Source organism: Alexandromys fortis, unplaced genomic scaffold (genome assembly GCF_014885135.2).
Source record: "Alexandromys fortis isolate MF-2015 unplaced genomic scaffold, M_Fortis_MF-2015_v1.1 scaffold_200, whole genome shotgun sequence".
NCBI lineage: Eukaryota > Metazoa > Chordata > Mammalia > Rodentia > Cricetidae > Alexandromys > Alexandromys fortis.
This window is the reverse complement of record NW_026068148.1, coordinates 2,668,909-2,684,236: the sequence shown is the minus strand read 5'-3', so window position 1 is coordinate 2,684,236 and position 15,328 is coordinate 2,668,909. Positions and strand designations below refer to the sequence as shown.

Here is a 15,328-nt window from a genome sequence, read left to right as displayed (position 1 = left end):
TATATTTTATGTAGACAGCTCCCACAGAAAAGGGCTATGTAACCTCACTTCCCTCCCTTGCCTTTTCGAAATGAACTCAATTATTCAGTGTAATGTTTTTAAAGCAACATTCATTGATTTTATTTCATTAGGATGAAAACAACAATTCTCATCAGAAAGAAAATAATCACCTCCTCTATCCTTTCCCCAAGAGATAATTTGAGTTATTGCCTTTGCTTCTTTGATAAGCAGAAATGTTTACTCATGTTTTTACTATTTATTTTCTTATTTTAATTTAATTTGATTATATTTTTTACTCGTACATAAATATAGAAATATGATTACTGGATATGTCATAGTGGCCCTTTGCAATCTCTGTTTGCTTGGCCCTTAACTCATACCATCTCTCTGTATACTAAACCAGTATGTATCTTTTTCCATGTACATGGACAAGCTTATGTGGCTTTTAGAAGTTTTTGTTAATTACTTTTTTCTTTTTATATTTATACTTCTTTTATTTTTGTTTTTATTGAGCTATATATTTTTCTTCCCTCCTTTTCCATGCTCCCAGTTTACTCAGGAGATCTTGCCTTTTTCTAATTTTGATGTAGATAGATCCATGTATGTTTCTACTAGTGTCCTCGTTGCCTAGGATTGTGACTTATAGGCTGATTTTCTTTGTTTTATGTCTAAAAACCACTTATGAGTGAGCACATATGATATTAGTCTTTCTGGGTCTGGGTTACCTCACTTGATATGATGTTTTTTAGATCTATCCATTTGCCTGCAAATTTCAAGATGTCATTATTTTTTTCTGCTGTGTAGTACTTACCACATTTTCCTTATCCATCCATTGGTCAAGGGGTATTTAAGTTGTTTCCAGGTTTTGGCTATGACAATTCTGCTATGAACATAGTTGAGCACATGTCCTTGTGGAACGATTGCGCATCCTTTGGATATATGCCCAAAGTGGTATTGCTGGGTCTTGAGGAAGGTTGTTTCCTAATTTTCTGAGAAATCGCAATACTGATATCCAAAGGGGCTGTTCCAGCTTACACTTCCACCATCAATGCAGGAGTGTTCCCTTTACCCCACAACCTCTCCAGCATAAACTGTCATCAGTGTTTTTGATCTTGGCCATTCTTACAGGTGTAAGATAGAATCTCAGAGTTGTTTTGATTTGCATTTCTCTGATGGCTAAGGATGTTGAGCATTTCCTTAAGTGTCTTTCAGCCATTTTAGATTCCTCTCTTGAGAGTTCTATGTTTAGGTCTGTACTCCCTTTTTTTTCATTGGATTATTTGTTCTTTTAATGACTAGTTTCTTGAATTCTTTGTATATTTTGGAGATCAGCCCCCTGTCTGATGTGGGGTTGGTAAAGATATTTTCCTATTCCATAGGCTGCCATTTTGTCTTGTTGACCAGGTCCTTTGCTTTACAGAAGCATCTCAATTTTAGGAGGTCTTATTTATTAATTGTTGCTCTCAGTGTCTGTACTACTGGAGTTATATTTAGGAAGTGATCTCCAGTGCCAATGCATTCAGGTGTATTTCCCATTTTCTCTTCTATGAGGTCAGTGTGGCTGGATTTATGTTGAGGTCTTTGATCCCTTTGGTCTTGAGTTTTGTTCATTGTGATAGATTTGGGTCTATTTTCATTCTTCTATATGTTAAAATCCAGGTATGCCAGCATCACTTGTTAAATATGCCTTTTCCCTTCCATTTGATATTTTTCCTTTTTTTTTTTTTTTGTCAAAAGTTAGGTATATGAAGATGTGTGGATTGATACCTGGGTTTTCTATTCAGTTCCATTGGTCCTCCTGTCTGTTCTTATGCCAACAACAGGCTGTTTTCAGTACTGTAGCTCTGAGCAGAATTTGAAGTCAGAGATTATGATGCCCTCAGAAGTTCCATTATTGTACAGGATTGTTTTGGCTATCCTGGGTTTTTTACTTTTCCATATGAAGTTGAGTATTGTTCTTTCAAGGTTGTTTTTATTCTTTAATGCATCCTGCTTTTTCACTCAGCAACATTTCATCGAAATCTATCAATGTCTACTGGAATAAGTCTTATTTCAGAAAGCTGCAAAATATTTCATAAATACACAATTTATCTTGGCATTGACATATTAACAGATAGTTATTTTCTTTCCATAATCCTGTGATAACCATTGCTGTGTACTAACCTGGTTTATTGTTGCTTTCAATTTTCGTTTTTGTGTATATGTGAATGTCTTGCCATAATAGTTGTCTTTTCTATACAAAAATTATTCTTATATAAGTTCCACATTTCCAATTCTACTTAAAGTTGCTTTACCAAAGATGGGTAACCAGTTGCACTAGAACAGTATATTCCATACTCACCGATTCTTCCTATAAACTGAACATCCATCCTTGTCAGCTGGTAGACGTTTTATGTACTAGGCTTGAGTTTTGATTCTCTGTCCTGTTCCACTGAATTGTGTACCAAGACCATATTCACTTGATTCCATTAGTTTAAAATTCAGTTAGCACTGTCTTGTCAATTTTGCTATTTATAAATTTTAAGATTTCCTTTTACTTAATATTCCCTTCTACTTCTAATAGGATTCTAATTAGAATTACATTACATTGGGTTTAGCTTTTTTAATTATGTGGTTCTTTTCAGCTAATAAATTGTATTTCTTTGCATGTTCACGTCTGATTTTGTGTTAATTAGATTTATTCTTTTCTTCTTATCTATTATACACTCTTTTTGATACATTTCTCAAGAATTAATAGCTTTTCTCCTGTTGGGGCTCAAATATCTTCCTCATCTCCATTGCTAAGTGCTATTTGCTATCATAGAAAATGACTATTGATTTTATGAATATTTATTTTACATTCAGCTATTATACAGACTCTCCTTTTATTTCTGGTAAATTTCATTTTTCTTTTATCTTTTCAATACTTATTTGTTCCAATTTACATTTTTTGCTCCGTTTTTTTTTTTTTGAAACTCAGTTACATACAAAACCTGTTGATGGCCTACTCTGCCTAAAGATTTTAAAATCAAAATGTTTTCTGTGTTCTTTTACATTTTCTATTGGCATTTGTTTATTTATTTGGTTTCGAGTTTTTATTTTTTTGTATTTCCACATTTCCTTACAGAACTGGTTGCTGTATTTGAACAGCAGCTGCATGAGTTCGCACTTGTGCTCTATGTCTTTTCTTGTCTTTCTTGGAGCACCTTAGTTAAGTTCTGTGCTACTAAGCTATACCCTGAGCTCTCAATTATTTTTTCGATACAGTGAATTATGTTGATATAATTTCTGGTTTTGAACTACAATTACAAAGGCTTATGAAGTAAGCCTGCCAATCACAGTGTGTCATCATCTTGATACAAGGCTGAATTCTGTTCATCAGTGTTTTTATTTAGAATATGTCTTCATTATTCATATGTGAGATAGAATTCTTTTGTGTTTTTCATTAGATTTGAAGATTAAAGATGGATAATATGTAGTAGAGAAAGTCTCTTCTTTTTCTTTGGCCTGTAATACTTAATTACCCTTAGAAATGATATGTGTTTTGAAGGTCTGATGAACCTCCCTTGTAAAGCATATTTGGAACTGGTCCCTTTTTCGATAGGTAGAGTCATAATTACCTTTTCAGTGTCTTCTTCTCTGGAAATCAATCTATTCAAATCTTTTGGCTTTAATTGTGGTCGTTTGTGTTTGTTAGGAGATTATCTACCTATTCTGTATCTTCAGATTGCTTCCCATAAGTGTGGCTGAGTAAGCAGACTTCTCTACCATCATTCGATACTTTCCTCATGTAGTTATGCTTCGTTTCTTGACCTTAATCTTGTATGTTTTCTCTTGCTTCTTCTGTATTTAAATTTGCCCAGCAAGAGTGTTATCAATTTTTGATTGCTTTGTAGAAAATAAAGTCTTGGATTTATTCACCCTTTCAGACTTCCTTTTAAGTGTTAAAACCGTCGACCTATGTCATTTAGCCTAGGCTCTGCTGTGGGCTTGGTGACAAGCACAACCTACCTATTTTTTATTTCTCCACTAGTGCTTAGCTGTACCAGTCCTGTACGAGTTTTCTGGCTTCCCAGCTAAACAGAGCTTGGCATGTTCTTTGCAGAGACATGCCCGGCCACTGCAGGAAAGGGGTTCTGTTGTGTACAGCTGGCTGAATTGCCCCATGCTGGTTTGGGACTGACAGTTCTTTTGGGGATGGAGTCAGGGCAGGATTCTCTACAGGGATCCCATGGTCTGTTTCACAGGGGAGAATGATAGTTTGCCAGTGTTCCAGCTGCGTCATGACTGTTTTGTTCCTGTGCACCTCTGCCGACATGTAACCTGCTAAGTGCCGCTGCTGGAGCCTGCTGCTAAGAGGGATGCCTTAGCAGAAGCCATGTGTCTGAGATGTAGAGCTAGATTTGGCAGGGTTTCTACTTGGCCCACTCCACAGCAACTTTGGGCATGGCGGTCTTGCAAACTCTAATCTCACCAGCTTCTGAAATTCCAGTCTGATTGCTTTCTGCTTCTTAGAACCCCTATCTTTATGTTTCTAGGTGTTCCTTTCTGGATGAGCAGCCCTAGCATTGTTTGTTGTATTGTATTTGTACTTGCAATGCTGTTGTCCATCTCTTTAAAACTGAGCCACTTTCGTTTTCTCATTTGGCTGCTTAGAATGGCTTTTTCCTTAAGAGCAAAGCTTTCTATGGCCACCCTATAGAATACTTTTTCCTCATTCAGGTTTGACTGAAATCAATACATTCTGCCCTCTGTGTTGAGGTTCCACCTCTCCAGAATCAACCAGCTGCACACTGAAAGGTTTGTTTGTTTCTTTTCAAATTGCATCTGTTCTAACAGGAGGCTCTTTTTCTTGTCATTATCCCCTAAACACTATAGTGGAACACATGTTTACAGAGTGTTTACATTGCATGGAGTGTTTTTAAAAACAACAACCAAGTAATCTAGAGAGAGAGAGAGCAAGCATTTATCATTAGGGAACCTATCGGGTCATATTATGTGAAGCAGTTGGTCTTCCCCCTCCCTAGTTCATTTGTTTTTCCTTCAAGATAGACCCCCACTATGCATCCGTGACTTGGCTTCAACTCTTACAGATCCATCTGCTGCTGACTTGGAACACTGGTATTAAAGGCATGTGAAACCTTGTGAAATCCTCACTCTTAGTGGTGGGGTAGGGTGGGGTGGTGGTGCACCCCTTTAATCCCAGCACCTGGGAGGCAGATACAGGCAGATTTCTGTGAGTCTGAGGCCATCGGGAGTTACAGAGCATGCCCTGTCTCAAAAAGAAATGTTATAATGTAAATCAGGCATAGTGGTAAACCAAGCACTGAAGCAGCTGAAGCAGGATGATCTCAAGTTCAAGTCCAGCCTAGGCTACATAGTGATTTGTAGACGGATCCGAGATACATATCAAGAGCTGTCTTAAACTTCCAAAAGAGATCTGGAGAGAGACTGCTCAGTGATTAAGAGAGTTTGCAGCTCTTGCGGATGTCCCAGCACACATGTCAGAGGCTCAGTACTGTGTGTAACTCCAAATCCAAGAGATCTGACACCTCCTAATTGCTGGAATTAAAAATCTACACCACATAGCCCACACCTTTTAACTTTTTAATGAAGTGTTTGCTATACAGCAATTTTGCATTTTTCTTGATCAAATTGATTACTTCTTCCTTCAGAACATGAGTATTTCGTATGTATGTATGTATGTATGTATGTATGTATGTATGTATTTAATTATTTGAGACAGGGTTTCATCCTATAGCCTAGACTGGCTTGAAATTGACTCTGTATCCAAGTATGGCCTGGAATTCTTGGTTTTCCTGTGTCATTCTCCCAAATACACTACCACAGCCAACTTTCTGTATTTTATGCCTAAACAGGTTTTTTATTATAAGATTATAGAAAATCCAATGTTATGCTTGTAAAAAAATATTTAATGTGGCCATTTAAAATTTGTACTAGGAAGATGGTGAAGTAGGGCTATAGCTTATATTTTTTCCTAAGTAGTTTTTTTTCCTGTAGTTGTTGTTCATTTGTTTTGACAGAGGATGCCATGTAGCAGAGACTGGAATTTAATTCCTAGTCTTCCTGACTATTCTTTCCCAGTGCTAGGATTATAGATGCTGTCACACCCAGCAAAGGATTCTCTAAGGTCGTTATCACACTTAAGCTCTTGTATGTGCTAGGAGTTAGCTCAGGGGATGTTTTATTATTCTGTTTATCCCTCTCTTGGGTTTTAACCCAGATTCATATTCTCCTTTTTTTTTTTAATTCTTCTTACTTTATTTTACATGTATGGGAATTTTGCCTTTATATACGTCTGTGCACCACATATTTGCCTGGTGCCCATGGAAGCCAGAAGAGGGTGTCAGATCCGTGGACCCACAGTTACAGACAGTTGTGAGCAACCATATGGGTGCTGGGAATTGAACCCAAATTCTCTACAAGAGCAGCTAGTTTTCTTCACTGCTGAGCTAGCTTTCTAGTACCACAAGAATTTTCTTGATGCAGAGAATGGCCCAGATTATCATGGCCTTCTTTGGGTGGACAAAGGAACAGGTTAGGGCCCCAGCTTCATAGCATTGAGTTTGTAAGAGCAGGTAGGTAGACCAGATCTCCCTTTGCCCTCTTAGCCTACTATGCCACCTACAGTTCTTTTTAGTAACTACTCTCAATTAGTTTTTTGGTTTCAGGGGAACTTTAAATGTTATTTATTTATTTATTTTTTTTGGTTTTGGTTTTTCGAGACAGGGTTTCTCTGTGGCTTTGGAGCCTGTCCTGGCACTAGCTCTGTAGACCAGGCTGGTCTCGAACTCACAGAGATCCGCCTGCCTCTGCCTCCCGAGTGCTGGGATTAAAGGCGTGCTCCACCATCGCCTGGTGGAACTTTAAATGTTTTCGTCAGGATTTTGACTCCGCTTACTTTAATCCTATGATTTGATTTCATTGACATCATCACAGCGTTGAATCTCTTCAGACAGGAATTTTTTTTTTCCAAACAGGTTCTCTGTGTAGCCCTGACTGTTTTGTAACTCACTCTGTAGACTGGACTGACCTCAAACTCAGAGATTCACCTGCCTCTGCCTCCTGAGTTCTGGGATTAAAGGCATGTGCCACTACTACCCACCTTCATGAATTCATTTCTTAATTTTTTGACATTTTCTTTTATATTCCCCTGTGTGTGTGTGTTGTATTTCTCACAAGGCCATTTAAATACAGTTTGTAGTTCATGATCTTTTATTATATCATCTTTTATTACTGATGATTTGTAGGAACGATTTCCAGCTTTGTATGTTTGTTTTATATTGGGCTACTATGCTTCAGTCTTATTTATATAATACTTTTTCAGCTGTTCCTCTTGGATCATTTTTCCAAATGGTAATTTTACCTCTTTTTAAAGAGCAAAACTGTTTTTTTTTTTTTTTTTTTTTTTTTTTTTTTTTTTTTTTTTTTTTTTTTTTTTTTTTTTTTTTTTTTTTTTTTTTTTTTTGGCTCAAGCCTAGTTGTATTGGCTAGAGTTTCTGGCATCATTTTGAATAATGCTAATACTGGAAAGAATCCTTATCTTGGTTTTGATTTTAATGGAACTATTTCTGGTGCTTCATTTAATGGTGTGTTAGCTAAGTTTTCTATTGCTGCAACGAAACATCATGGCTAAAAAACAAGTTGCTAAGGAAAGGGTTTATTTGATTTACACTTCAGCATTGCATTTCATCACTGAAGGAAGTCAGGACAGAAACTTAAATAGGGCAGGATTCCCAAGGCAGAAGCTGATACAGAGGCCATGGAGGAATGCTGCTTGTTGGCTTGCTCCTCATGGCTTGCACAGCCTGCTTTCTTATAGGTCCTAAGACCACCGGTCCAGGAATGGCACCACCCACAGTGGGCTGGGTTCTCTACCCATTGGCCACTAAATGAGAAAATGCATGAGACTCCTTCCTCTGATGACTCCAGCTTGTGTCAAGTTAACATAAAGCCAACCAGTACAAATGGGGATATTTTTATGTTTGACTCTTACATTGTCTATTGGCTTAAGTTAGATATGATATAATATGAAGAAATTATCTTATTCTTAAGTTGTTAAGTTCATTTAAAAATTAAGAATTTAAACTCAAGAAACTAGACCGTAAAAGGCTAATCAACCCAATTATAAAATGGGGCACTGAGCTGAACAGAGAATTCTCAACAGAAGAAGTTCAAATGGCCATAAGACACTTAAGGACATGCTCAACTTCCTTAGCCATCAGGGAAATGCAAATCAAGACAACTTTAAGATACCATCTTACACCTGTCAGAATGGCTAAAATCAAAAACACCAATGATAGCCTTTGCTGGAGAGGTTGTGGAGAAAGGGGTACACTCATCCATTGCTGGTGGGAATGCAAACTTGTGCAACTACTTTGGAAATCAGTGTGGCGGTTTCTCAGAAAATTCGGGATCAACCTACCCCTGGACCCAGCAATACCACTCTTGGGAATATACCCAAGAAAGGCCTTATCATACAACAAAAGTATATGCTCTACTATGTTCATAGCAGCATTGTTTGTAATAGCCAGAACCTGGAAACAATCTAGATGCCCTTCAATGGAAGAATGGATGAAGAAAGTATGGAATATATACATATTAGAGTACTACTCAGCAGTAAAAAACAAGGACTTCTTGAATTTTGCATACAAATGGATGGAAATAGAAAACACTATCCTGAGTGAGGTAAGCCAGACCCAAAAAGAGGAACATGGGACATACTCACTCATATTTGGTTTCTAGCCATAAATAAAGGACATTGAGCCTATAATTCGGGTTCTTAGAGAAGCTAAATAAGAAGGAGAACCCAAAGAAAACCATATAGGCATCCTCCTGAATATTAACCTTCATCAGGCGATGAAAGGAGACAGAGACAGAGACAGAGACAGAGACAGAGACAGAGACCCAGACCCACATTGGAGCACCAGACAGAAATCTCAAGGTCCAAATCAGGAGCAGAAGGAGAGCGAGCACGAGCAAGGAACTCAGGACCGCGAGGGGTGCACCCACACACTGAGACAATGGGGATGTTCTATCGGGAACTCACCAAGGCCAGCTGGCCTGGATCTGAAAAAGCCTGGGATAAAACCGGACTTGCTGAACATAGTGGACAATGAGGACTACTGAGAACTCAAGAACAATGGCAATGGGTTTTTGATCCTACTGCACGTATTGGCTTTGTGGGAGCCTAGGCAGTTTGGATGCTCACCTTACTAGACCTGGATGGAGGTGGGTGGTCCTTGGACTTCCCACAGGGCAGGGAAACTTGATTGCTCTTTGGGCTGACGAGGGAGGGGGACTTGATTGGGGGAGGGGGAGGGAAATGGGAGGCAGTGGTGGAGAAGAGTCAGAAATCTTTAATATAAATAAAAAATTAAAAAAATTAAGAATTTATCCATCCATCCATCCATCCATCCATTTATTTATTTCTTGCAGTGCTGGGGTTAGAACCCAGGGCTTTGGACATGCTAGGCAAGCACTCTACTGCTGAACCACTCCCTCAGGACATAGGTGGCTATTGACTTTAGTCAACACTTTCTAGATAGAAGATGTTGAATGGTTCATTGGTACTTTTTCCCCTTTGACCTCGTTTGTTATATTGTTTTGATAGAATTCCTAATCACAGCTATTGAAGGGCTGCTAATGTAATCTCCTCTTTTCCTCTGTGTGTTTGCGAGAGATTCATATTTGGCTTCCTTCGCTTGAACTTGATTGATTTTGCTCTCTGTCACCCCGCCATGAAATTTAACACCTTGTCCTTCTTCCTTACTTTGCAGAGTTCTCTTTTTGCCTCAGCTTGTTGTTTTTCTTTCTCAGGGCGCCTTATTCTGGTGGCTTAAAAAAAATACCTGCTTTTTAGATTCCAGGTTTTCTTGCATGCTCTCTAGGATGCACTGAGTTTTGTAAAATCCTTTCTAGTTCTTACACTAAATTTGGATGTTTGTGCTTCTCCAAGTCTTCAGAATGATATGTGCTTCCCCATGTGCTGCCAGACATTTTCATAGGAGCTGTGCTGGCTTTTTGTATGCCTCTGCATATTCAAAGGAGGGTCTGTTGTTTGTCAGAGACAGATTGTATATAGTGTATATTTTTATATTCTCTACTGATTAGAACCACTTCTCAGCTCCATTCTTTGCTGGCAGGTTAATGCATACAGCTTTTTAGCCTGTTTCTCACAGTCTAGTAACTTCTCAGATTTTCTGTCCCAACTACTAAACTCTCAGATATGCTGAACAAATTAGTCTGTAAAAAGTCCTAGACTCCTTTATGTGTAATTCCCACAGGTTTTTCTTGTGAAATCTCCCCTTCTCAGTACCAATCAGATTTGCTAGCACCAATCAGATCAAATTGTACTCTGTTGACTTTGGAGAATTGATTAGAGCCCCTAACTAGATATAGACAGGATCCAGGAATTATTAATATTACCTGCAAGCAGTTGTCAGCCATGGAGGAACAGCTGTCTGATTTGTGGGTTGCCAGCCATGAGGCTGATCATAGCAAGATCTTGCTCCCTTCTTTTCAGGTTGTTAGAAGCTGCTGCATGGCTCAGCCACAGATTTTTTTTCCCCTCACTTTAGCACTACCTATATTACTGATGATGATTTCTTGCAAATTCTGGCTGTCGGTTTGTCTGACAGCCATTTAAGGTTTTCACTGATTTGGGGAATTTGATCATTTTTGGTACCTTATAGTTATTTGAATGGAAAGTTGGGAGAGGCTGTAAGCCATGGATTTTAAAGTAGAAACCTAAGGTATATTTTGGTTTGGGGTACTTTTTTAAAACATAAAATAAAGAACTACATAGCAACATTTTAGACCTTAGGGGCTCATGACATAGAACAACATAATCTCTGGCCTTGAACAATGTTCTCTTGATAGCGAGAAAGGAACCTAAAATATGAAAAGGAATGAATATGGCTATGTTCCACTAAAGTGTTAGTTATGTAAGCAGCAGGATCAGATGCAAAAGTTGTAGGGACTGCTGAGGGTAACAGTTGTGTGACATCACTGTTCTTAGTGCTGAATCGTAGAAGTAAAAATAGTTAATATAGAAAATTCAGTGATAGATATGTTATCACACACCCAAAGGAAGAGCAGGGCCATAGTTCGCTAACCCTGACTTTACAAGGATTAGATCTAGCATACAGAGAGTCCACAGTTGAGGTGGAATGAGGTTTGGACTGTGCAATAGAACATTAGCCTTGTTGGTTAGGTAGATAGCAGTAGGTGATTTTTTTGCCTATTGGGATGAATAGCTTGATGAGGGTTAAAGGATTCTCGAAAGCTGAAGTTGCTTCTGGTGATGTCATTCCATGGTCGTTAAGGCTGCAATTAATCATCATATCTTCTGATACAAGAATCATACAGGGATTTTTCTCTTTGGGAAAGTTCTGGTACTACCACAGGTCTTCATATTGGAGGCATCTTAAATAGCAAACAGGAAAGGGCCTTTGAGATGTCTCAGTGGGTAAAGGTGCTTGCTGAACAATCCTGATGACCTGAGTTCAATATCCAAAACCCACATACAGATGGAAGGAGAGAACCAATGCCAAAGTTGTTCTCTGTCCTCTAGATTTTCTACCATGGCAATCATGCATCTCCCCCCCCCCCACATAATTACAATATTTTTAAAAACCCTCAGCCTCTCCTTCCTGATTATAATACAGTTGTTAGTTAGACTGCTCATAGTTGATCTTATCACTTCCTAAGGCTAGAAAGCACTGGTTCTTAAGTTATTGACCACAGTTGGTTTACTAGATAAAAGAGCACACATTGGCTAGAGTCTGTGGTCTATAGATAAGTTCAAGGTAAACATTCTTCCTTGTCAGCTGGAGACTTGGGCTTTTACATATGGAGAGCACTTCTGAGCCTATTACTTTTCTCTTGGTACACAGAGGATAGTCTCTACTTCTCAGCTCTAGTCTTTGCTGCCCTGTTTGACCAACAACTATGAACAACCTAAATTCCTGCTGCATTCTTCAGTCTGTCCAGGAGTTAGGAGCTGGGGAAGCACGGCTCTGGTGTGTTTGATGTCATGCCTGGAAAACAGAAGATCCAGGTCTATATTCCACTACCCTTGTGACATTAGAGGAAGGCTAAGAACTCAGGGCTAGGGTTCTGGAGCCGAAGTCCTGGAGCCACATAACAGCTTCAGAGTTCCTCTGTCTCTATTGGGTCTGTTAGTTAGGCTAAAGGTGGTATTATAATCACATGGGAGAATGCTTTTACACCCCTTCCTGGTCTTTGAAGCCTGTCTCCACAGGCGAATGTAATTTTCAGCTTAGTTTTTTTTTTTTTTTTTTGTGGCCCTTGCTGTACTTTCCTTTCATCCATCCACCCACCCACCCACCCACCCACCCACTCATCCACCCATCCATCCATTTATCCATCCCTGGGCCTTACTATATTTATTGTATAGTTTGACCTTGAATGCAAGGGCTCAAGTGATCTCCCTCCCAGCCTCTCCAGTTGTTGGGACTTACAGGACTGTGCTGCCTTGGCCGGCTGGTTGCTCGTTTTAGAAGATTTCACAGGGGTCTAGGAGCTTCTTAGAGAAGATGATCTTTTAGGACTTGCTCCTTCTCTCTCTTGGGATACTTTGAAGGAATGGAAGGGAAAAGAGCAGCAGCTAAGGTTTTCCAAGGTTTGGGTTATGAACCAACAATTCCCTTTCACTGTGAACACCCACGGTTAATGTGATGGGTTAACCCAACTGTGCACCAAGAGTCAGGGACGCTCAAGCCTTAAGTCTGTGAATGGCTACAGATTCCTCCACCCATCCTGTGTAAGAAAAGTGGCTGGCAGAGGGCTGACCAACACCTCTGCTTCTGGAAGCCTATGGTACCCCCCCGCCCCGCCCCCTGTTCTGAAACTCTGACAGCTGCTCATCACGAACACATGGAAAGCAGATGAGCTGGGATGCAACCGAGATTATCTGATCATGAGTATCTGCTGACTCAGTCCCGGGAGGCTTTTAAATGAGAGGAGATGAAATTTCATCTGTGCCACAGAGAGCAGAGGTGCCCTGCGGGATGGAGAGAGAACTATAGGCCAGGTGTGAGCCAAGGTAGGCGAGGGAATGTGGGGGTGGGTAAGGGTAAGAATTAGGACAGCCTGACATGTGATCATGGCATTGAAAGACTGATAGCCCGTTGACCTTTAGAGCACATGATATTAGGCTAATTCTGTAGCCTTGTGATACTCTTTTTTTTTTTTTAGCTCCCACTTAGACTTTATTGTACTCCCTGAATTAAATGTTACTTTTTCTTGGATTATCATATAATTATTGAATTTTAAATATCATGGCTTTCTCCAAAGAGCCTCATATCTGGATATGTGAGTGTTCTGAGGCTCTGACACTCAGCTTGAAGTTGGTTTTCTTTTTCTTTTTTTCCCTCTCTCCCTCCCTTCCTCCTTACCCCCCTCATCAGTGTTGAAAACTGAGCCTAAGGTCTCATGCATTGGAGTTAGGCATTTCACCACTGAGCGTAGCCCCAACCCTAACCTTTCATGTCTGTTTTTCCCAGTGCTTATCTTCTGTGGAACCTGAGGTTTGGAACTGTAGCTCAGCTTAGAGTCATAGATACAGCTTTTAAAAGGATAATCTTTTTGGCACCTTTGGTGTGGAGGCGGCTGATTTGGGCTTGACTTTGGACTCATTACTGAGAAAGGTGTTTAGAAGATGGCCTCTGACCTGTTCAGCTTTATTCAAGCTTGGTCTTGGCAAGGGAGAGAAAGCTGGCCAGAACACTATGCAATTAAGAGGGAAGGAGACCAGAAATCTAAAAGACTCCTAAGAAATTAGCAGTAGTTCTGGGAAACAATTTTTTCGGTGGTGTGGTACTAAGCTCCCTTTCCTAAGACCTAACTGTCTGAACCATGCCTATATTCACAAGCATTCTTTCCTTAGCACTTTGAGTAGTGAGGGACTTTTCCAGTTGATTCTAGGTCTCTTTCCCTTCCATGTCCACAACATAAACTAGCTTCGTCCTCACATATTCAGTTTTGCCTTTTACACATCTCCTGTGACGATCTTACTGAGTAGGGGCTGCTTTCTTTTTTCTTCCTTTTCTTTCTTCTGTGTAACTGTGTTTCATGACATGTGTTTGGGCATGCACCATCTTCAGGAGAAAGGAAGGCTATCACTCCAGATAACTTTTCCCATCTTGAGAAAGCCAAGTGTGGACTCTTCCTGCACTGTGTGTTTGAGAAAAGAACAATACAGTTTAATAAGATTTGGGCAAGGTATGTTGAAGCTGTGCAGTCAATAATGGAAAAGTAGAGATGCCCCAGTCTTTTAAAGTCATGTGTGCTTGCTGTACAGAAAAAAATGAAACACTTCATAAAACAACAAAGACAGTCATGAATAACAATAATTTCTGTTAGCAGGATGATATCATTTTCTTCTCATTTTCCTCATGTGTGTACTCAGAAATAAGAATTATTCTTTTTTATGCTTTGTAATTTTTTTAAAAAGCAAACAGATTAGACATGGTGGTGTATTCCTGTAATACCAACACACAGGAGGCGAAATCAGGGGAATCAGGTTATATAGCAAGGTAAAAGCCAGCCTGGGCTATGTTAGAGCCTGTCTCAAAAAAACAAAAAGGCAAACAAAACAAATGTTAGTAAGCACAATTACTTCTATATTTTAGTTAATATACTATAGTTGTTTCCCTATCTATCTTATTAAATACCTCTCTAAAAATTATTTCTAATGGCCATATAAATATCTATTATTTGGATGAATAATGTATCATAATGTAGTTTAATTAAGATAATATGAGTGACTATAAACAGTGTCCTGTTAATTTAGCATTCATTTATCTTCTTGGCTAGATGGATGTTGAAGGAGTCTTGAGTCATGCAGTGGATTTCATGACCTGGGCTATATGTGTGCTTTGCCTACTTGCTTCTCAATCCTGAGTAAAGATGAAGGTTTCAGCCTCCATTTCTGCCTTTTTAAAAATGTATTATTAGTAGTGGCTCCCTCCTTGTATGCAGCTAACAGTTTGTGGAGCTGACCCCTGGAAATCTTTTAGCATGGAGCTGACGTACACTAAGTACGCAATAAGTGTTCCTAATAATACTAGCATTAGCCTCGTTTTTATCCTTCGCCATCTCTCTCTGTACCTCACTTTTAAAATTTGAGATTGAAAATTGCTTTCATTTAGATAAGTAGAATTTCAGAATAGAAATTACTTTCATCTAAGTAGCCTCTTTTACCAGTTGAGCATTTTCCAGATGGAAACCTAATGTCAACTTCGTAAGACGGGGCAATGTTCTGGAACCTTTGTGCTTATGCTGACCCCATTTGATCCAGTAT

General features: G+C 39.2%; 1 protein-coding gene across 4 annotated transcripts in view; it reads left to right on the top strand.

The window, feature by feature from the left end:
• Tmem164 (transmembrane protein 164) overlaps positions 1–15,328 on the top strand; it is a 224,118-nt gene that overhangs the window by 67,797 nt on the left and 140,993 nt on the right. The window lies entirely within an intron of this gene.